At 26.7% G+C, this 24,591-nt stretch overlaps 1 protein-coding gene across 10 annotated transcripts in view; it reads right to left on the bottom strand.

Moving 5' to 3' along the window:
• The window catches only part of EndoA (endophilin-A), a 77,466-nt gene extending 53,899 nt beyond the window's left edge, over positions 1-23,567 (bottom strand). For 8 of the 10 annotated variants that reach the window (XR_010881811.1, XM_067278360.1, XM_067278366.1 and 5 more), the window contains exon 1: positions 13,834-13,953. The gene's annotated coding sequence lies outside the window, so the exon portion shown is untranslated. Of the gene's footprint in view, positions 1-13,833; positions 13,954-22,491; positions 22,628-23,490 lie in introns of those variants that run through there. The other 2 variants (XM_067278361.1, XM_067278362.1) reach the window with 2 other exon arrangements.
• Between the last annotated feature and the right edge of the window lie 1,024 nt (positions 23,568-24,591).

Here is a 24,591-nt window from a genome sequence, read left to right as displayed (position 1 = left end):
TTGATACATAGATCATGATATTTTATGGTCAAGGATCTCTCAGATAGGTATATCATCATCTTTTATTAACCTCATAAGACAATTGTTTTCTGACACTGTTTTCCAAATCAAAGTTAATCGTTGTCTTTCGGAAGCAGTAACTGCTAATAAAGGTCTTCCACAAGGTAAACCACTTAGTCCTATTTTGTTTAATTTATTCGTTAATGATCTCCTGGACTTTTTTTGCAGCCATAATACTATGGGTATATCTATATCACCAGAAGTAGAATTGAACTGTCTTTTGTTTGCCGATGATATTGTAATATTTTCGTATTCATCTATTGGCCTTCAGAAGAAATTTGACCTTCTACAAGATTATTGTAAGTTTAATAAACTACTAATTAATGAGACTAAATCTAAAGTAATGGTTTTTCGGAGCGGGGGCAGACTAGGGAAGGCTGATAAATTTTATTTATCTAATTCTGAGTTGGAGATTGTCTCGTCCTACAAATATCTGGGTGTTTATTTTACTCCACAGGGTTTATTTTCTTTTCACCTGAAAAAATTGTTTTTGAAATATAAACTTCAGCTTTCCAATTTGATAAAGCTTATGGTTAAAATGAAGCAGTCTTCCATTAAGTCATACTTCCGATTGTTTGACTCCTTAATACGCTCAAGTTTAGGATTTATGTTCCCTATTTGGGGATCATCTCTTACCGATAAACTAGAGAAGACTCAACTGAGGTTTATTAGATTGATATTTCATATTAATCGTTCGTTGCCTGGACCTGTTTTAAGATTTGAATTGGGCCGTCCGCCAATGGCTATATGTTTAACAATGGCCATTTTTAGATATTGGATTAAAATTTTAGAGTTACCAGATTGTGATCCTAGAAAGTTGGTTTATAATAAATTGAATTTAATAGATAGAAATTCTTCGGTTGTAACTTGGCCTTCTTCAGTTCAACGTTTATTATTCAATTTAGGTTATTCTACTGATTATTATACTCAAATTTCTGATAAACTATTTTTAGCTGAAATATTTCAGTCATTAAAAGATAAATATTGGGCCCAAGATATTCATTATATTGAGCAAAAGCGTAGTTTTTTTGAAACTTCTTTAGCATCCCCATGGACACCTCAATATTATCTATTATCAAATCTAAATTATAATATTAAATCTCTAATAATACAATTACAATTAAATGATTATACTATTGTATTAAATGGGCGCAGAATGAACATATCGGCTGATTCCAAATGTCCACTATGCAACAGATTCTGTGAAAGCGTCAAGAACCATTTATTTGTATCTTGTGAACTTACCGAGCACTTAAAGGACACTGTTTTGACAACTGATTTTGATATGTTCTGTCTATACAATGATAATCTAAGTTCTAATATGTTATATAAAGTTTATAAATTTTTCTGTTATTCACTAAATATGTTAACATAATATTACTAATTAAGTTATATCATTTATTATTTTTGTAATTATATATAACAATGTCTGGAATTATTAATGTCATTATGACTTTGTAACCCCCTTTGCAAAGGCGAAAGCCATGGCAAATAAATGTTGATTGATTGATTGATTATTAGATTTTATATTGTATTCTTTCATAACCTATAATTAAGAGTACCTGTACATATTCAAATAAGTTAGCAAATGTTGATTGATTACAGTACATCGTAACAGTTTATAATTCCATACTGTTATATTTTATCACAAAAACGTATTCATCATCATAATTTTCTCTAATTTTGTTTTAGCTTTAAAGCAGTGTAATAATATCCAATAATGTATTAAAAGAAAAAAAAAAGCAAAAATTAAGTAAATTTGGAACTTGGCATAGAAATAATGGTTTTCTGTTTTACAGCACTGCAGGAAACTTATGACTAAAATAGAATTTAAAAATTAAATTTGATATTTAAAGATCATCATTAATATTTCCTTATTATTAAATTTAAGAAAAAAAATTATGAGTAAAAACAAGTACTTCTACATATTTAATAGGCCATTAAATTAGCCTTTATTTTTGAGACATTTACTGATATTGAAGAATTTAAAGTACAGAACATGAAAATTTTTTTAAATTATCAGTATCACAAATTCATCGTAACAATTAAGTATATACCTGTATCTTTTATACACACATCTTTAATAATTTTATAAATAAAATAGGGAATCAAAAATGCATTTATAATTATCCATAAATTTATTTTTCAATTATAACTATATAAGAAGATAAAAGGTATTAAATATGAATAGACTGAACTAATTCATTTGAGTATTCATTGCCATAGATCCAACGTACATAAATATACCAAAAATATCCAGCACAAATTATACTTACAAAAACTAATAAAAAAAACAAACATTTTCGACAATTTTTAAATCATCATTATCAGGTTAAAGGCAGTTGAATATCAATGTGAAAATTCAAAACACTGATGTAAAATTGACAATTATTTTTTAAGTAATAGTAATAAGATTTAATTTATAATTTTGCCTCAAAAATAATCTCCATGCTTTGGAGAATGTATCCGCCTCCCTGTAATTTATGGCCATGTCCTGAAAATTAGTTTGTATATTTCAAGAATCTCTAAATGTTTTAGATTAATACATCCTAGTAGGAATGGGACTTTATCTTGTTTCATTGAGAAATACCCTTATATTGTTTTCAGATGCAAATGTTGCTAACATTGTCACGGAAAGGCTGTTTTGGATAGAATAATAGTGCTCCTTGATACACTTTTAAATAGATCAAGCTATTTACAAGCATATCAAGGAGCACCATTATTCTATGGTATGAAATGGTATAGACAGACACAGAGCCTGTAATGATAGCGCCACCTATGTCTGGATGGTGGACATAGATGGCGCTATCTGTGTATGTGTGTGTCTGGGCACCATGTGCGAGTTCTCTCTCCTCCACTGATCCAAATACCTTGCAGTGTTGTCAGAACATCCTAGGTGGTGGGCTATTCGATGATATGACCATCTGGCTTCTCAATCCAATGATCCTTCCCCTCTCTAGATCAACAGGTGGCACAGAGCTGGGAATATGGGGACAAGACAACAACCTTTGTGGTGACCAACGACAGTAGTATTGGATCATTCATTAAAACTATGAACAGGATTTATTATCTACCAAGTCTGTAATTTTATATAATTATTCTGTATATAATTAAAGAGTCAGACTTTATTGTATTTGCCTCACCTTTTTTCTTGGTAGTCATGCAACTGCCAAAATATTTAGATCATTGACTTTCCTTAGAATCCTTAAATATTCATTGATCAGTGTTGAAAATCTCATTTAAAAGACAAGGAAAAATATTTTCTTTACAAAATTAAGATGTCTTTCAAATAAGAAATGGGAGTCCTTATTTGGAAAGTAGCCTAAAGGTTAATGTTGTAATACAGGTACTCCTCACTTTACAATGACTACATCGTTAAGCAAATTGGTCGATAAGTGAGGAGCTTGTGTCGAGAATATAGGATTGTTGTAAAATTATACAAATTATGCAACAAATTTCAAATTTATTCATAAAAAGACTATTATAGTACGCTATTAGCCTATTATAGTACTATAGCTTTAGTGCGCATGTCACCATTCACCACTGACTGACACTCAAGCTGAGAAAGGGGATTCCCTGAATTTCAGGTCGAAACTCAATTGGTCGTAAGTGTGAGTGGTCGTTGAGCAGATAGGTTGTAAAGTGAGGAGTACCTATACTGAATTTGAAGAATTTTGTCTTAATTTTTATTAATACAGGGAAACCCGGTTATTGAAGTTTTGATTAATGCAGTTACTGATTTGATACTAAAATCCTGATTACTGCTCCAAAAATTTCAGTTATTGCAGTTTTTTGCTCAAAAGAAAGTTTTTATTTAGTCTCTTTTTAGCTCAAAATATAAAATGTTGGGAAATTGTTTTTCACAATGCAATACATTTTGACATTCAATTCAATCTTTTTTTCTACTTAACACAGGTAAAATGCAAAAATAATTTTTTTGCAACCATTCCAATGCAATAAGATTTTCAATAATGCTTATTTGCCATACATTAAGATTTATGGTAAGATTCAATAATTTTTGCCTTTCTTCATCAACAGCTTCTTAAAAGCATTTTGAATTTCTTAGATGAAAACTTCCTGATCAAGTAAATTTGAACTGACAACATCAAAAACAAAGCAATTCATTTTGCAACATAAATTTTGAATTTATAATTTTAATTTTTGATAATGCTCCTGGTCATCCAATAAAATCTAATGATTTGTGTCAAAACATTAAAGTAATTTTTTTTTACTGTCCAATATGACCATTACTCTAGCACAATGGTTTCCAAAGTGGACACTACAACCCTCTGGGGGGGAGTGACTAAACCTAGGAGGGCAAGAAGAAGCAAGGGGACAATAGGAGTGCTGGTCCTGATCAAACGATGACTATAGGCAAGAGTTGAGGTCAGGGTCACACCATGCTATGATACGGAGAGGAAGCATTGTAAGGGGGTGGCATAAGCAGCATTTACGTGGCAGCATTTCAAACTTGTATCATACTGAGAAAATCTACCACACAGCCTTGGTTGAGGTCACTGACAACCTATCCCTTTCCTCCATTAAAATGGGTAAGAAGAAACATTTCATTTAAATTAATGGTTTCCATATATGGAGGACAATGCATACCAAGGACACAAAGTGTGAGGTTCATAAAGTTTTTCTAAGAATATTTCCAAGCCTTTCTCACACAAGGAAAAATGAAGTTAGGAAGTGTTGGGGGCATTGGATATAAGTTTATAGAACCAGGGGTAGTGGCTCAAAAGTTTGAGAATCACTGCTCTAGCTTGTAGACCAGAAGTGCAATTTCAATATTTAAAGCGCAATATTTTACCTGTGTATGACTTTTAAGCAGGCAATTGAAAAAACAACAGGAGAACTTTGATAGAACTTTGAAAAAATTTTAGCATAAAAAATGTTCATGAAAGCATTGATGAAGTGTGGAAAGAAGTTACAGTAACTAACATGAGAGATGTCTGGTAAAAACTTATTCCAGAATGCATGAATGATTCCTGGTGATTTGACTCTTAAATTAATGTTACAGTAGAAGAAATTATGCAATTTGCATTGGATCATGGACTAACTAAAGTGGATATGGAAGATGTTCAAGAATTTATCTAGTTCTATGATGAAAACCTTACTGATGAAGCACTTATTAATCTGCATGTAGAATGAATGCATGAATCTTGAAGTCATAACATTGAAGATAATGAAATTAAGATTGCAACAAAGGAATTCACATTAAAAAACACTAAATATTTCATGTGTATGAATCTCTCATGCAAAATATAATGAATGGTGATCTTAATGTTGAACATTCAATGAAAGTGTGCTAAGAAATAGAAAACACTGTTATTAAGTACTGTAACAAGAAAAGAAAGAAATTTCTGAATTAAAATGAAAATTATTTTGAAAATAACTATTATTAAGCAAAAACATGTTTTAAAACAAAGTTTCATTTAATTTATTACATCTTTTCTTTAAAGTATGTACACAAATAAATATCTAATATAATATTTAAAATTTTAAGCATAATTTTGGAAAATTCTTGGCAACAATGTTCTATTTCTCATACATTATTATTCTCAATTATCATGGTTTTGATTATTGCAGTGTTTTTCCTGGCAACATTAATCACAATAACTAGAATTTCCTGTATGTAAAAATTTATCTAACAAATTTTAATAAATCATTTGCATGGAAATGATTTGAATGAATAGAACACAGTAAAGTTAAAAATATGACACCGCCATCAAGAATAGACATCAAAAGAAAATTAAAAATTTGAACTCAATTTATAAACAAAATTTGAAGCATTGTTTCTTCTACCTTAAAATAATCATGTTTAATTTGGTATTAGTATGCCTGAAGATCACAACTAAGTAAACATTTTAAACAAAACAATATTTAAGAAATAATTACTAAAATCAATGAATAGTTTAAAATCTTATAATTTTTCAGTAAATCTTGCATCCTAAAATATTTAAATTTTAATCAAACTACCTTATAACTTTCTCTTCAATTTCTACATAGACTGATAACATGATATATAAATTTCTTAGTATAGATCAGTGGTGTACAAACTATTTTCACTTCTGACCCCCATTCTGTGTAAAATTTTGTTGCGACCCCTAGATAGACAGTAGACATTTTTTTTAATTGTCAATGTTGTTAAAATGAAAGTCTTTCTGGAATTTGCACTTATGTTTCTGCCTTATTAGAGGTCTGAATAAAACATAATTTTACTGGTACTTGATACTTGTTGAAGAAAACAAAAGCCTTATATTTTTTATTGTCAAATAAATTTCTTTGAATTTAGCAACCCCAAAAAATTTCGTCTTGAGTCACAACCCCAAAGGGGTTGACTTTGGTCTTGAGTCATACTTAACTTTACTGTGTTCTATTCATTCAAACCCTTTGGTCTTGAGTCACAACCCCAAAGGGGTTGTGACTCAAGACCAAAGGGTTTGAATGAATAGTTTGTGCACCACTAGTATACATAAACTAAGAAATTATATAAAATATGAATCAGAATTAATCAAAATATGAAATTTATAAATTATAACAACAATATTTATAGTATTGGAAAAAAATCACATTTTAAAGATAACTAATTATTAATTAGTTGCCTATCTAACTACACCTTTAACTATCAATGTTTACAATACAATAGGAATCCCCCCAAACTATAACTAAAAATGACTACAGTGAAGGTACTTTTCATTAACTTATCATGTTGGAGAGATTTAATTTCAAAGAAAATGTGTATTTTGTCTGCAATATTTTCAGCATATCTAAAGAAAAATGAATATATGATGCACTTATTTCTAGCAAATATGATTATTTCATGTAACATGAATTTAACTAGGATCTCAATTCTAAAATATAAAAACATTTCAAAAACTTTCACATTTCTAATTCTGAAAAATACAGCACAGATTAGTAAATATCAATATTAAATAGTGCTCTTACCATACAAAAATTTATCAAAAAATTTATTTCCTTAAGTCATTTATGTTATTTTAATTAATCCATATAGCTTTTTAGTCTTAAGAATAAATTTTATAGAATTATCACACAGTAATATACAGTGACTTAATATACAGCATTTAGAGCCTACTAGATATACAATAATAGTGAATCATGAATATTTTGAATAATACGATTTCATTTCTTTGAAGTAAAAAAATATTAGTAATACTAGCAGATAGGCCCGGAGTTGCTCGGGCAAAAGTAACGATAGCGAAGATTAAGATTATTACATTATAGTTAACCTTACCCCGTTTTCACAGAATGCAAGAATTGGGTCCCCTTGTCTCCAGACTAATTAGAAAATTTTTAGATGGGTCTAAAAATATGTTCGATTTCCTGCAAAAACAAAAAAAACTGCATCTACGTCTTGCATGTCGCTTTCTCTTAACATTTTTATTGTTACGTAACACTTCCATTGTTGATGGAAGTGTTAAGCCTTAATCCTGTCCCTCTCCCCCGTGGAGAGGAATTTCTAAAAATCCCTTCTTAGTGTGCATTCTCGTGACATACCCTAACTACGTAACAAATTTCAACTTTCAACTCCTAACCGTTTGGGCTGTGTGCTGATTATTATTATTATTATCAACTCATCTCGATTATATATATAGATAATATAAAAACTTAAACAGCATTAATTTAATATCTTATAAAAATCATATTATCTCCATCAATATTTTCTCTCTCTCACATACACAATTTTAAAAAAGTAAAATCAATAATACACACAGAAAAAGTAGATTTTAAAATTTCTATGAAAAAAATGAACAACAAGAACATTCAATTTTGACATTCATATTATCAAGAAGTTTTTTTCAAATAAAAAGAAATTAATTTTCAAATCAAAAACACTATTTTCAGTATAATAATAAAATAGATCATTTCATCTACAAAAAATACTGTTTGTATCCAATATTTATAAAAAACTGTTTACAAATATTGGATGCTTTTCTAAGTATTTGTTCAATTTCATGCAACTAATTTTTAAAACTTGAGAAAATAAATCAAATAAAAAGTTTGCATTATTACATCATCATATAACTCAAATAAGAAATTCAAAATTTATTTACTTACTTATAAACTCTGAATATCAATAATATATAATTGCAATTTATAGATTTTTTTGATATAAAGTCTATTCCTATTTAGATTGTAAATCAATTTCAATTTACCATAAAATTAAAATACAGATTTAGAGTGCAAAAATTTCATAAACCTAAATAATTAACTATATAACGTTAAATTACTCATTCATTTGTAATTAAATGCAAAAATATAAATATTTGATAGGAATTTAAAATATACTATCTAAAGCAAAAAATCTGGTTAAACAAATATATTTTAATTATATATACACCATAAATTTCAAACAGCAATATCATACTGTAAAGCTAAAATCAATTAATACTAGTTTTATTACACTACTGAATATCTTAATGAATTTAATTATTAAAATAAACATTCTATGACAAAATATCTTTATATAGGCAATATTTGAGTAAAGTAAAAATTTTTTTCTATTAATTAAATATTGCTTAAACTTTAGTTATAGTTTAATAATAATGTATATATACATATACAAAAAAAAAGTTTTCAAGTTAAAAATAAAATTTTGGAATTATAGATCTTGAAGCAATTTGAAAAACCTAAACAAACTAAAAGAATAGTGATAGTAATAGTAATTTTTTAAAGTAAATTTTCAATTCTAAATTGTTTTGATGATAAATTATGTTGAGAAATACTTTATTAGTGCTATATATAAATTATTAGTAAGTTATAATTCAAAAGTAGTTAATAATTATTAACTATCACACTTTCAAGAACCTCTTACCGGTGTTGGATACAAAACAAAAGATCGTCGTAAACGTTTTCGAACTTGGTAGCTCTTCTTCAGACGGTAAAAAACTAGTAATGCAGATCGAATAATGGAACAAATTATTTTTAAACAGAAGTTATTAACAATCATTAACTGTTCACTAATAAAACATAATGCATCAGTTTATTTAAAGTGTATAAAATACTAGAAGTGAGATCATTTGTTTTTATGAATCAACCTTGTCATTATCAAAGGTAATCAATACCATCAATATATACATACAATGAGATAAGCAAATTATTCTGAATTAACTATATAACGTTAATTCTTATTGGTGTTCGCTACACTCAGGTTATCTTTTAGATCCTTTGGTGGACTACATCCTTGCAGCATAAAAACTGCACGCCAACATCAAACATCATCTTACAAAATATTTTTAGCAATGTCTACATACAAAAATTTCAGGTAAACAACATATTAAAAATGTTCACTTTCTTTTAACATGTAAGTTTATTTTATTTTCATTTTATTAAAGAACAAATACTATAATCTCTTGTATTCTCTTTAAAATTAACATATAAATAAAGTAATACAATGCCTGCTTTGCATCCTGTAATTTGTCTTATAACTAGCTAAGTTCAATATGACTGTAGTATATTAACTTAATGACCTTGACTTTACATTTTAAGTGAAACATCCTGTAACTAATAAATAAATGAATTTAAATATTAATATCTTTTTTTTCTAATTAAATCTCTATTAACTGTAAATAAATTGGATAAGGTATACTGTACACTACATATACTCAAGATAAAGCAAAAATCAGTTTTTTTGTGTTAAATACAATTAAAACTTTAATATGAATACACAATATTTTACATTGGAGAAAAAGCACAAAAAATTGCTGTGTCAAACTTTGTACTTATCATACAGAATACACGTGACAAAAAGAATAGACTTTATTTAGTATCAGACCCTCTTCAGATCTTTTTTGTACAATTATGAATTCTGCATAATAAATTACATTAAACTTAATGTTTATTTATATTAAATATGTTCAAAACCCAGAAAAAAATTAAGGTTTTGAACATGTACAATATAAATAAATGTTAGGTTAAATGTAATTTATTGCACAGAATTTATAATTGTACAAAAAAAAGGACTGAAGAGGGGCAAATAGCCTGAAATGCATAGTCACCCCTTTAAAAAGGCACAAAAATTGCAATAAGCCGCAGCAATTTTTGTGCTTTTTTTCCCAATGAACATAGAAACAACAAGAAGCAATCAAGTATTAAAATATTTTACACATTGAACATCTGATATTGAAATATTCAGGTACCATCTTCAGAAACAACATAATTAAACCATTTGATTATGTTACTGCAGATTTTCAAACACTGATTTAACCACAACCAAAATAAATTTTACTTTAGTTTGAATTGTATTACCTAAAAATATTTACATTAGAAACTTTAATTATACCAAACACTACACACAAATTTTTATATACATATATACAAATCAGGCTCTGGTCTAATAAATTATGTGAATTCTTTTTTCTTTTTGCAAATATTTTTTCGATTACAAATTTACTTTTATTATGCATGACTTTTATATAAAAAATCTAAATTTTGCAATAAAAGATAATCATTATAATAGTCAAATAAAAAATATATTTAAGTCCATAATTTTTCATTTTCTAAAATATACAGTTTACAGCAACAAAATTAATTTCTGTAATTTCATAAAGTTAATAATAAAAGCAATATAAAAATTAATAAATTTTATATTTTATATACATAACTATAAACAAAACAGCCTAGTATTTATAACTGTCTACATCAATAGAATCCAAATATGATGTTATTAAAATAAAAATATATTTTATAATGACTGTATATATTTATTTGTAGTATAATATTTTACTACTGTTCGTTATAACATTTTTTTTTTATATGAAAAACAAAATATTTTTAGCTGAATAAGAGCTAGAATTATATTATTGTAAAGTTTTAACTATTTGGCAAAAAAATACTCTTATATTTTTAAATATTTGAAATAAGTAATGCCACCAATACATACATACATACATACAAGAAAGACATTGGCCATACACATGCTTAGGCAGCAAAAAAGAGGGTAAGGGAAAGGAAAGGGGAAAAAGAAGGGAGAGGAGATAGACATTAGAGAAAGGTAGGATCCCTCTGAACGGCATACATGGCTACAGTACCCTGTTTGATGTTGGCGTGCAGTTTTTATGCTGCAAGGATGTAGTCCACCAAAGGATCTAAAAGATAACCTGAGTGTAGCGAACACCAATAATTGAGTGCTGCACGAATAGCTAAGTGTAAAAGTTAGTGCCAAGTGGCTGTTAGTAGGAAGACTTATATCTACTTAATACTAATTAAACTGAACGCGATTGAGAATCTTAATACTACTTAACAGCTAGACAGACAGTGCAAAAAGGAAACGAACACAATGACAAACTAGATGAGATGAACAGACCGACAGAGACAAACAGGCAAGACCCCAATTTTTTTTTTTTTTTTTTTTTTTGCATTAATGCCATTAATAATAGCATTATTTCAAATATCATTAATTCGTTAACTGATTTTATTAAAATCAATATAAATTTAATACCATCAATAAATATTAGCTGAGGTAAGTTTATTAATAAGATAGACCAAAGCCAAATATAAAATGTATTTTAAAGTTTGGTGACTCAGCAATACTACTTAAACAATCCTTTTTATATAATACAGTGTATATTTATTTGACAACAAAAATAAAAATGATTTACACAAATTAATTTATTATAAATAAATAAAATTAATAAACCATACTGAAATTCTTATGTAAAATTCAATAAAAATATCAGTGATGAAAATTTTTCAAACTTTATAGTTTTTTCCTACTTATATTTATTATAGTCTTTTATTGTACACGTACTTTCTCTCATACTGAAATTTAAATTCATAACAACGGTCTATCATTAATTAGAAATGATCAAAACATTACTACTTTGAAAAGAACAATAAGAAATTCTGGAATTTTAAATTTCTCTTGAGAATCTAATATTAGATATAAATGTGATGTAGATAGTAGGCCTGTAATCTAAAATATTTTCCAATTCAGTTCACTTCCAACTTAAAGAGAAAAAAAATTATATATGTCCTAAGTATATTACAATAAAATAATAATAATACTCACTTTTAACAAAATACTTTAAACTAAAACTTTATAGAATTACATTTGTTCAATATTAAAATTTTAAACTATTAAACTTTATGATTTTCTGAAAAATCTGAAAGTTTTCAATGAATAAAACATTTATAGTTGAGATTTAACTTTTTAAATTCATTTTTAGTGTAAAATATAAATTTATATTTTTTTTATTAAGTTTTTTTTTTTTGCTATTAAAAATTGAGAATTTTAAATGAAATATCTAAAGAAAGAATAAAATATGAATTAATTCCTGAATTTATCATAAAACAAGAATTTTCTTCTTAAATTATCTTTAATTGTATGCAAATAATACATACAGATATTTAAAATGTTTCTATGTAGTAATCATTGTGACTCATTAGCTTACTAATATTTCAAAGAATTGTATAATTATATTGTTATATATATTTTCAGTTTAGCTGTGAATAAAATTTCAATATTTCTGGATATTATATACATTTCCTTTAACATTCTTAGATCTTTGAAATAAACCAAAAAGGAAATATTTTAAGAATTTTCCAAATAAAGATACAAATAACTCTACAACATATAATAAAGTCACTGAAGTGTACACAAAAGAAAAAATATTACAATAGGAAAATTGCATTAACATTTAATTTTCAAGGCATCATTTTTTATTAATAAATAAAACTTAAACAATAAAATAATGATTTTACATATACTTTCAACTTCTACTCAACTTTTATAACATATTTCTCATTTTAATCAAAAATTAATGAATTTTCACTTAAAAAAAAGTATTCAATGAACTGTTTTTATTTCATCTTACTATATATCTTTTTTTTATATCAGAAGACACTTTAATTTTAGTTCATTTATAGAACTAATTAATAATTAACACATTAACGACGCCGGTTAATTAAACAACAGTCGTCATTAGTCAACTATTATATAATAATAATTATTTTTTTAATGCTTGCAGGCATATCATTTACGAGTTTGCCGTATTAAAGATCAAATTGCACTTTAAAGAATAATTAAAATGTTGCTAATTTCCCGGAAACTAACACATTTTTTACCATAAATATCACGATATAAAGCGTGGTATTTAAAAAATCTGCATCGGTGAGACTCAGGATTTAATCTCGGGGATGCCGAGCCAAACATATAAGACGAGTCAATCCGTTTAACACGGGATTAAATGCGAATTCGATGAAATTCCCACCTCGTGCGACCGCTAACTGGTTTGTGGTATAGAAACAGAAGACGCCACACAATATACAGATTTTTAGTGTTTCTTTCCTCATCTTTGGAGGTGAGTAGTTTAAAATTATATTAAGTATCATTTGCCCCTTTCAATCATCTTCACCGCATTAACAAGAACAGAATTTCAATAGCATTATGTTAAAATGTATTTTTCTTTTGCACGTTATTTAAATTTATTAATCCATTTCATTACTTACCACTTTAATTACTGCAACTGTATGCATGAATAATTATCAAATTTAACTAATTGTGAATTATTTTTAGTGTTTTAAAGTCGAAATAAATGGCACATTGGCTTAAATAAATGCAAAGGAATTATCATTTCCATGCAAAAAACGATAATATTGTAACATATCTGTTGTCATATAGTATCTTAATACTTATTACTTTATACGAATAGAATCGAATTATTTCGCTAAATACAAGTGTTTATCGATTAAAAAGATAGCTTATTTAACGTAAAATCGACAAAATTCTATAATCAGTTTGCATCTTACCTTCTAAATTTAACAAAACTTTTTACAATTCATACAATTGATCCGAAAACGATCGGAACGAAGTCACTGCAGTCGACACGACACCCCCTGGTGTCGATAGATGGCAATTTTGTGATGGTTAATGTCGTCTGCTCTTTTACTTTTTTTTTTTTTTTTTTTTTTTTCAGTTACTTTTTCAAAATTAAAACGAAAACTGAAGTGAGTAAAAATCTAATTATGTAGTTAAAGGTTGTTTATTTTTATATACTTTCAATTATGTTAATTTTTTTTTTTTAATTGTGCAAGAAAAGGTAATGTTATTAACTATTATTAACTACTGTATAGTACTGTACATTAAGTGAGGGAGAAAGATGCGTTGAGTGTGAGTAAATGCACTTTATCGATCGATTTTTTATTCAATTTTTTCGTATAAAACGACGCAAAATGTCGTTGCTAAACATAGAGAGTAAACAATTTTATTAAATATGAAAATTGTATATTCGTGTTTAATAGCACACAATTATATTTGAACTGTTCATTTCAGATTTTGGAAATAAGCATTTTCCACTGATTAATACAAGTCACACTACAAGAAATGAGCATCTCCAACTGACTAATACAAGTCACATTACATGAACTTTAAGCAAATAAAGACTATTATCACACAGGAGTTTGAGGCGTTTAACCTTTCCCATTTGGGAAGTATTAAGCATTAAATATGCTGTATATAACTTATACGGTATTTATTTTGTACCCGTTCAGTTCCTCCTCAATCTACTGTATAATGTTACTTTACACGTCTATAAATAAAATTCACGTCTTAAAATATGCTCCAGCAACAAAGTTTTTATTTAAAACTATAGACTTAGGTCGAAAACGTTTTTTACTGTGTTAAAATTTGTTGCTGGAGCATATTCTCTATTCCTATATATTAAAAACTAATAAACTACAGTATAAAAAAATCGTGTTTTTTCTATAACCCCAACTTTTAAAAATCCTGCACAGGGGCTTAATTTTTATATATTTATTATTACATTTAATAAATATCTGAAAACAGTGTCAATACGCAAATACGTGTATTCAACACAAGTATTTAATAATAATAATTGATTCTTGAGATGATTTTGAATACATTTTTTAAAAATTTCATACAATTCTAAATCTTACAGCTTATAAAATATTAAATGATTTATTTTATAAAAAAATTGATTGTTTTCATATTATTATAAGTAATTTAATATATTATATTATTAAAACGTTTTTTTTTTTTATTTTTTTGGTAATACACAACAGTAAAGTTATTTATTTATATAACAAAACAGTATATCCAATTCCTTATAACAGATTGCACTTTATCATAGAACTAATATAGAGTTATTGGTCCAGTGATAAAACCAATAAAATGATTATGAATTAATATACATCATCTTTCTGCATATTATAACGATGTGCATTTAATATTTAATAATAAAACCATTCTTGAGTAATCAAATTTAGTTCTGTACATATTCTATGGTATTGCAGCTTTTAAAACACATTAAAAAATGTATTTAATATTAAAATTTTATTGTATTAATTTTCAATAAAAACTTTTAAGCGATGTTTTTAAACCTGTTTTAAATTATATGAATAATTTTATCCATATTTTGTATAAAATATTTAGAAAAACCTACTTGATCAAAATATTATTTGACAATGCTCTCATTATATTTTTACAAAACAAGATTCTCTTTTTATTTATAAAGAGGAATCTTGTTTTCGCAATCCTACTCTATCATTCTGGGCGATTGTAATATCAAACCTGGATAAATTGTTTGTTTAGATAGTAACTATCGCATGAAACAGTTTAAATTCGATGATAAAATATTGGAATTTGACACATCAATTTTATGTTTAAATTGAAATTTAAACAGAATTTCAAGTTTTAATTAATTTAAATAATTAAATAAAAAACTATAATTAAAATTAGCTTTGCTAAATCCTTAAAAATCTTTAAAAATATTTAAACTATATTTAATATTTTATTGAATTCGTATAAGTTAAATGAGTGACTTCGCCAATATATTTTTTTTAGATATTCTAATGGAATGCATGTTAAAAATATATTGATTACTACTGAACATGTTAAAGTACTTTTTGTTGACATTTAAAGCAGAACTATCAAATTACTAGTGCAGGCCATAACAATAAATTCATGAATGAAATACGAGAAATATTAAACTATTTTGGAACTATTCCAAACATATATCGTCTTTAATTAAAGTTTATTTTTCAGGTTAAGTTTAATATCCTTTTTTTCAAGTTACATCTGAAAATTTGGGGTAAGATTTTTAAATAAATTATGCAATTAATTATATACTTAATTATTAAACAGATTAAAGAAATCACCCTTTTGATTATACAATTCCAGAGATCATAATTAAACTTTTAAAATTTTTTTCAATATGAACTTGTATATACATCTGAAAATTTATTATTTTTAAGTTAAAATATAATACTGCATATAAGTTCTAGCAATGAGGTTGATTACTAGGTAAAAACCACACCCTATCCCTACTGACAGTATGTAAGCATAATGAGATTTCAATATATGAATGATAGGGCAAAACTAAACCTAGAAACAGTCTGAACAGTGTACATGTAAAAAAAAGACATACAAAACAGAATATAGCATAAGCATTAGCATTTAATTAAGTAACACAGCACACTTAATATTATGTTGTTTTTTATAATCGATAGATAGAAAGAAAATTAAGTTTGTGAAAGATTTTAAAATTCTATGAATAAAATTATATTGGCAAATTCAAATTTATTGATGGATATTTCGAGGATAAGTGAGTTTTTTTTTTTTTTACCTTTTTTATTGTTAAGTTTTATCATAAGATGTCACAGAAAACATTCCCTAACTACAGTAAAAATTAGAAGATATTTCAATATTATATATTTTAAAATATAGGAAAAACTAAAATTAGTATGTAATAAAAGGAAAATAGTAAGTTTAACCATCATTGAAAGGATAAACTTCCTCATTGATAAAGGAAATGAGAAACTTCAGACATCAGACTACAATATTTAATTGTGTCATTAACCTGTTTAAATAATTAATATAAATTTTTTTAGAGTTATGTGGCGTATTTAACAAAATTTCATATCTAAGTGTTTATATTAATATGTTTTAAAAGATATTTTTAATAAAGAACTTCGTCCATTTTGTAGATAAATTTAATATCAAGAAAAATAATTAGTGAGATAATCTAAAATCAATTTTCGTTCTGGTTAAACTGCTAGCTTAATATGAGTTATTCCATAAGAAGAAGGAAAAAAATCACAAAATTAGTTTTTTAATACAATATTAGAATCTAGGTCAACATTATTGAATTATCGAAATTTTCATGTGCACGATGTTCAATATTTGACTGGTGTTAAAATCATAATTTATGAGTGATACGATCTCAAATTCTTGTAACTTTTTTGTGGATTATCGATTTTTCATTGAGCTTCACAAAATATGCACAATGAGCTGAACAATAATACTATGAAGTTAATAATTTCAAGTGTAATTTATACATTAATATTAATTGAATTTTTCTTTTTTTTCAAACTTATTATATTCGCCTTTAATTATATTCTTTACCTGCTCTTATCGCCTTATATATCAAAGTTCTAGACGTGATTATGATATCCAGACCATTTGTCATTTATATAATCTACATCACATATGCAATTTATCGACGTCTTTACCGAAATACAATCTCGTCTAGCATATTTTATAAAGATATAAATAGTAATAATTAACAACAATAAAAAAAATCATACTTCAATTTAAAAACGTATACTCGATTTTTGTCGAATGTTGAAGTGAAGAAATAATGGCCTACTTATTTTATCTACTTTAAAATACGGACGTGATTTAATTATTTTGATCAAAACAATTTTCTAGGAACATTAAAACAATTAAAATGTTTTTGATGATAAAATTATTTGAATTAATTTCACGAGAATAACTTTTATTTACATTAATGAACTTTTATAGATCCACTAATATGACACTTTAATATTATGGCAACTTGCGCTATCACAAGATGGCACTGGTTGCAATTGATGCCAAGTTTTGGTCAACATACGAAGAATTTGCGTGGGACAATAGACAAATATCGTTCATTAGTTTCTTTTATATTTGCAGAATAGACTAGAAATCAAAAGTTTTCTGTTGTTTGTTGATAACGTAATTTTGGAACCCTAGAAAAAAGGTAACACTAAGTGGAGGGCATATGACCCAAGTGCCCCAATGTACGGGCGTCACTGTATACAATGAACAGACCGAACAGGGTCTAGGTAAATTAAGTAATTTCCTATAAAATAATTGTGACACAACCGGAGAAGTAACCAAACGAAAGAAACCTCACCTTGTATAATTTCAGCAATTTTGAATTATTTTCTTTGCGATTAATGTTTTTAGAATGTTCTTTTTTAAGTTTGTTGTTCCAACTGAAGAAGGCCTATAGTACAGTGTGTCCCAAAAGTATATATAATTAACGTTTTACTGCTTTACAGAATTGTTAGGGAATTAAGAGAAATGAAAATTACTTTACACTGATTTTTGATAATTTCAAAATTTAAGATCATTATATTAAAATCCCAAAAATATAGATAGATTGAAGCATAAAAAACTTAAAATTACAAAAATAAAAATAAATGACATAACATTTTTTACTTTGTTGTCAAGTAGTAATTTAAATACTGAATCAAAACTTTTCAAAATTCCACATGGAGGAGAGTTTAGTATGGAAGAAATTGCATAAATGTGGAAATTAAAAGCAGAAGACTGTAGTGTCAAGGAAATTACTGTTTTAATGAACAGATCTACTTCTGGAATTTATAAAATTTTGGAAAACTCATCACTAATATTTTCTAAACATCGATGAGAAAGGCCCAAAATAATATCTAAAAGGGATGATAATTTAATTATACGTCTTGAATCACAGTAGGATAAATCAGTTCGTCAAATTTTGTGTTGAAAGTGGGTTAAAAATAACAAAAAGAACACATGATGTGGAATGACTAATAGCTCTCAGTCCTTTTCAGTGATGAAAAAATAATTTAATTTGGATGGGCTAATTACTGGCATGATATTGGGAAAGAAGAGCGCAGTTTTTCAGCAGGCAACAGGGTGATGGTTTTGTTATAGTGTGGGGCTGCCTTTGATTTAATGGTTTTCAAATTTAGTGATTTTAACTGGTAGACAGACATCTAAAAGTTATCAAGAAACCCTAAAAAGTAATTCATTACCTACTGGAGAAGAAATTGGAGGACCTGATTGGATTTTCCAACAGGATAATGTCAATATTCATTGTTCACGCTCAATAACAAAGTAGCTTGAAGATCATAATATTCGAGTTATGAAGTGGTCTGCAAGAAGCCCGGAGATTAATCTGATTGAGAACTACTGGGGCATTTTTGCTCAAAAAATGTATGCTAATAACAGGCATTTTACGACGGTTTCAGAGTTTAAACAAGAAATCATTGAGTGCTGGTTTCAAATGGATCCAGAAATCATACAAAATTTAATTAAATCAACGTCTAATTGCATTTTTGAAGTCATTAAGCACAATGGCAGTTCTATTTCATATTAAAATAAATTTAATTAATTTATGTTATGAATTATTGCTGAAAGTTTAAACTTGTCTATACTTTTGGGACATCACAAAATAAGTATTTTGTGTTTAACACTTTATGCAACTGTCAAATATTGTAAAAACAATTATATAACATTGTACTGTGCCATAAATAAACAATAATAACCTCATGCATTGTTAAGAAATACTTAATATTTAAAACATATAAAAACATATAGGTCGAAAGCGAATTTGGTTAATTATATATATTGCTGGAGTTATACAAGGTGTAATGTTTCTTTCGTTTTTTAATTTTCTATAACTCACATATAAATAAATGAAGTTTTAAGTGAACAATGAACATCGTATCATTCGCAGTTTCTTCAATAGGGCCCAGTAATAAATACAGGGTGTTCCATATATACATTTTGATTGTAAATAACTTCTATCTTTATAGTCTCCACTTTAAAAACTAGTTATACTTTAAAAAATCCAACAACGAGTTGCATAACTTTTCCGGGAAGAGTTAAAAATTGTGTGCAGCGTCAACTGTTATGATATTCTATTTTAAAAACTTATTATATAATTAATTATTATAAAATGGCAAAAAGCTTAACTTGTTAACAATCAAAATTTTGTATGCATTATGTTTATAACAAATAGAATTTATTATAAACATAATAATTTATTTGTAAAACACTTTAATACAATAAATTTAACACTTTATATGCGATCTATTTAAATACTCATAGCTATTTTTCATTAATATCAAAGAATAGAATTTAGACAGAATTATTCACTTACAGGCTACGAGTTTTATTCTCATATACAAATAGTTATAAATTATTTAAAATTTACTTTGTATTATATACACTTCAAACACGAATATAGATGATGTATATAGCTTAAATATTAGTTTTAAGCAATGTGAATTCATTTAATTTACCAATATTTATACTAAAATAACATAAATGAAGCATATTATTAATCATTTGTACTTGTAAGGTATCATATATTACTAGATATCTGCTTAAAAATAAAGGTTTTATTATTAAATTCTCTACAGATTTCATTTCTTTAATTATTTTAAAAACAGTTTAAGATTTAAAATTCATTAAACGTATCAAATAATTAAAAATTGAAATTCTGTAGTACAATATAAACACAACGAAATGAAATTCTCGTTTAGTTATTTTTCATAAATAAACTAATTGCAGTTTAAAGATATTGTAAAACATTTTGTAGAAGTTATTCACTTGAAAATATATCATGCATAAGGTTAATGTTTAAAAACGTATTATGCACCAATTATAGAAAATTTCCTATAAAACTAATGAGAAAATACTTTCTAGTTAATATTACATTCTGAATATTAGAAAAAAATAAAATGATTTTTTTCATTATAACATTCTATATAAGAGTAGAAAAAATACACATATACACACACATATATATATAATCCTTCATACAACCTTTTGATAATAATTTGCCAAGAATATTGCTGGCAATTCTCCAACAGTTCCTTTAGCTGGTAGAATAAATCGCTACGTAAGCCATAAATTGCGTGCTTAGGCTTTATCATTGATATTTTAATAGTTATAAAATTCGCAGTATTTTTAAAAGTAAAAATACTGAATGAAATATAATATAATTTATATTTAGCTTTAGCATTACATACTACAGTCGAGCGTAGTAAACAACGCCAAGTGGAAGTGAATATAACGTTAAGTATAAAGGTTTATATTTCTATATTATGATTACAATATCAAGAACATGGGCATACACAGAGAGGGAAAACGTGTAAAGATTATAATCATAAAAGTGATTGCACCCTCGACCGTGGAACTTTTGTCTGTCTTTTTGTATTGATACAATACCGTATTGTATAATCTACTTGAGAAAAAAAAACCAAAAAAATTTATTGTCGTCTCCAAAGTTTTGCTTCCCATTATAATGACTCGGGAATATAATTATTTACGAAATTCTGTCAATTTTGTTTATCAGAAACGGATATACCACCCAAAGGAAGTGCCGCATAAGCTAAACATCCTTTTAATAGTTAGTGATTTTCATATGTAATTGAAAAATAGCAAAATATTAAAGAACAATTGTTGCTTTTTAAAAAAAAAAAATATTTGAATGGGAAGAAATTACTATTATATTTTAAAGAATAGTCTAAAAAATAGTAAGAATTATTTTCCTTGTTAGATCTAAGTCTAAGTATAAATTAATACGATTTTTTACAATATCCTGTTAAACGTGAGTATTAAATTTATATTAATTTTTAATAAGGCAAGGAATTTCCCACCCTCTTTAATATTCCAGAAGTATTATAGAAATTCTCTTTACTTCTTTAAATAACAATTATCCTTAATACGATGTCGTTTATTTAGTTAAACATGAAACTTATTAAATATTAAAGCATGTTTATACAGTATCGTAAAGGTCGACAGACTGACGTGCAACAAAAAATGTCACGTAGTATTTTAAGAAAGACTGTACATCTGTACAACGATGAAAAGTCACACGGACAAAATTTCTCGAGTTATATGACTCTTGAGCATAAAACGGGCAATAAAACAAGCGAATATAAATTTTATCGGATTAAGAAACACGTATAGAATTAAGAAATAAATGATCATGTTCATGAATTTATATAAATCGAGTTAAAGAATTCAATGTTTTAGTTATAAACTTTAATTTTTATTAAGTAAAATGGCGTGGAAAAACTTGAAAAATCCTGGAAAAATCAGGTCACTGACTAAAATCGATTTTACTCGAAATACCATAATCTGTTTACGGTTTATAATAACCTTTTACGACGGGATGCTTTTGGATTTAATTTTAAAGTTCTGTAAAAAAACAAATAAAAAAATAGTAATAATAATATTTAGCACATAATTTATTCTTCCAATTATGTTCTGATTACTACCCATATGCGTATTATATTAATTAATACATACTATTTTCTAGTATTTTTAGGTTAGACAAAAACATATTGAAATTTAAATTAATATGTACACGTATAAATTTGAATTTTTCTGTAGAATTTAATTATTCTCACCTATAATTGATGCCCTACTATTCACGAGACGACTAACACGTGGACAAACGACGTTATGCGGACAACACGAGAGTAGCGCGCGCATCATGCGTCAGAAAGGGACATTTGCCATCGTTCAATACTGTTTGCTTGTCCTTGGGGACATTTTTATGCCAAATTTTGAAATTTCTTAAACTTGTCTTAAGAGTATTGTTATGTAACTGTGGTTAAAGTGTAGCAGCTCTGTATCTCAACACACCTATTAATAGAAGGTAGCCAAGTCCTATAGGCATTGTGCCTTACATTATGAAAATAATTATGCTAGAAATGAAAGAAAATTTTGTTTTTGAATGCAATTTCATCATTGATAAATATATTTTTTGTGTTTGATTGGATTTTTATTTTATTTTATTTTTACAGTTTTGGAAGTTTATATATTAAACCAGTTATATAAATAGAGTGTCACGTTGATTTGTTTGATAAGAGATTATATGTAACAGTTGCTAAGCAACCGTGGGATAAGATTACAATATAAAAACGTGAAAAATAACCTAAAATAAATAAAAACAAGTTATTGCTATTTTATAAATAGGATATCTTTCTCATAAAATTTACACTTTATTTTCTATTTTAATAATTTATATAAATTCTGTGACTTATGTATTGACTCTGACAATAAACATATTTATTTTATTACTTTTTTTTATAGCCTAGAAGATTGAAAATTAAATTTTCTGGGGCGAAGACATGCCTTTAAAACCGTCTTTCCTCCATTCAATTGAGATTCGCAGTGAAGCCCACGCAGCATGAAAATATCATGAATAATATTAAGGTTGTTTACATGACCTTTACAGCATTAAAGTTGAATATCAGGTTAGAATAAGAATAAATTATTTTGAATTCGTACACAATAATACATAAAGTTTAAAAGAAATTATCGCAAATCGTAATTTTTTAAACTATTAATATAAAATATATGTTAAATTAAGCGAATAAAGAGTTAAGAACAAGATAACTTACTAGGTAATTGTCGGGAATGGGAAGCGGCGGACTATTGCATTGTGGTGGTGGCTAGATTCGTGTGTCTAGCTTAGAAATCAATACTATATTTTCACAAAAGGAAACCATTCATTGGTTCGTTATTCGCTAACAAAAGAAATAAAACATATTTTAAAACAATACAAAAACAGTAAATATACAAACAATCATTTTCGGTTTATAATATACATTTTATCACCATTATCATTCATTCTTTCATTTATTTATTAAAGATTATTGTTTTAAAAAATTCGTTAAAATGAATCTTGTCATAGGCTACACGAATTCTCTACTTATTGACTTTAATATCTTAGTAATACGTTAAAAATAATTAGTGATACAGTAAATAAATTCTCGTAGGTGTAAATAGTATTATGTAAATATTTGACTGGTGCCTACGTGAAATTAAAGAATCGAAATCATAAGTTAAAATTGTAAATGAGAAAAATAATAACGAAAAACTCACGTAATACAGTTTTATTTTAAGAATTTTTATGTGATTTTCATTCTCTAAATCGTAAATTTTTGCATTTTTATTAATTATATTCGCTTTAAATTCGGTAATATTATTTGTGTAATGAATTTAAATTTTAAATTACATATAAATTTTTTGAAGAAATAAATTGCAATATTAATCATGTAAACAATTTATTATTAAGTATAATTTCTTGCATAATATCTATGCTAAATAACATTACTTAACTGTAAAGACTACCTTTTACAATTTTGTTCGTAAAACGAAATAATTACTTATATAAATAATAATAATAATAATAATAATAATAATAATAATAACTCTCCTGTGGTCACCACCTGGTCGTGGTGGGAGAGCCCAGTAATTTTACTGATCCATAGGGCAATGCAGGCTGGAGCATAAGCTCCTGGTAGGGACACCCATGCCAGTAAGGTCTATGGGGAGAAATGAAGCTAAGAGTGACCACACCCACATTCTGTGGAGATATTTATTATGGTAATAACTAGATCAAAGTGTGATACCGGCTCGGACGTCGTCCGGGTTAACAAGGTCCGCGTTCGTGAGTTAGGCAGAGGCTCACGTTCGAAAAATAGGCCACAGTCTCCCCT

The sequence above is a fragment of the Centruroides vittatus genome, unplaced genomic scaffold, assembly GCF_030686945.1.
Source record: "Centruroides vittatus isolate TY-2023 unplaced genomic scaffold, ASM3068694v2 contig_799, whole genome shotgun sequence".
Lineage (NCBI taxonomy): Eukaryota > Metazoa > Arthropoda > Arachnida > Scorpiones > Buthidae > Centruroides > Centruroides vittatus.
Note: the sequence above shows the minus strand (reverse complement) of the source record. Positions and strands in the feature narration are given on the sequence as shown.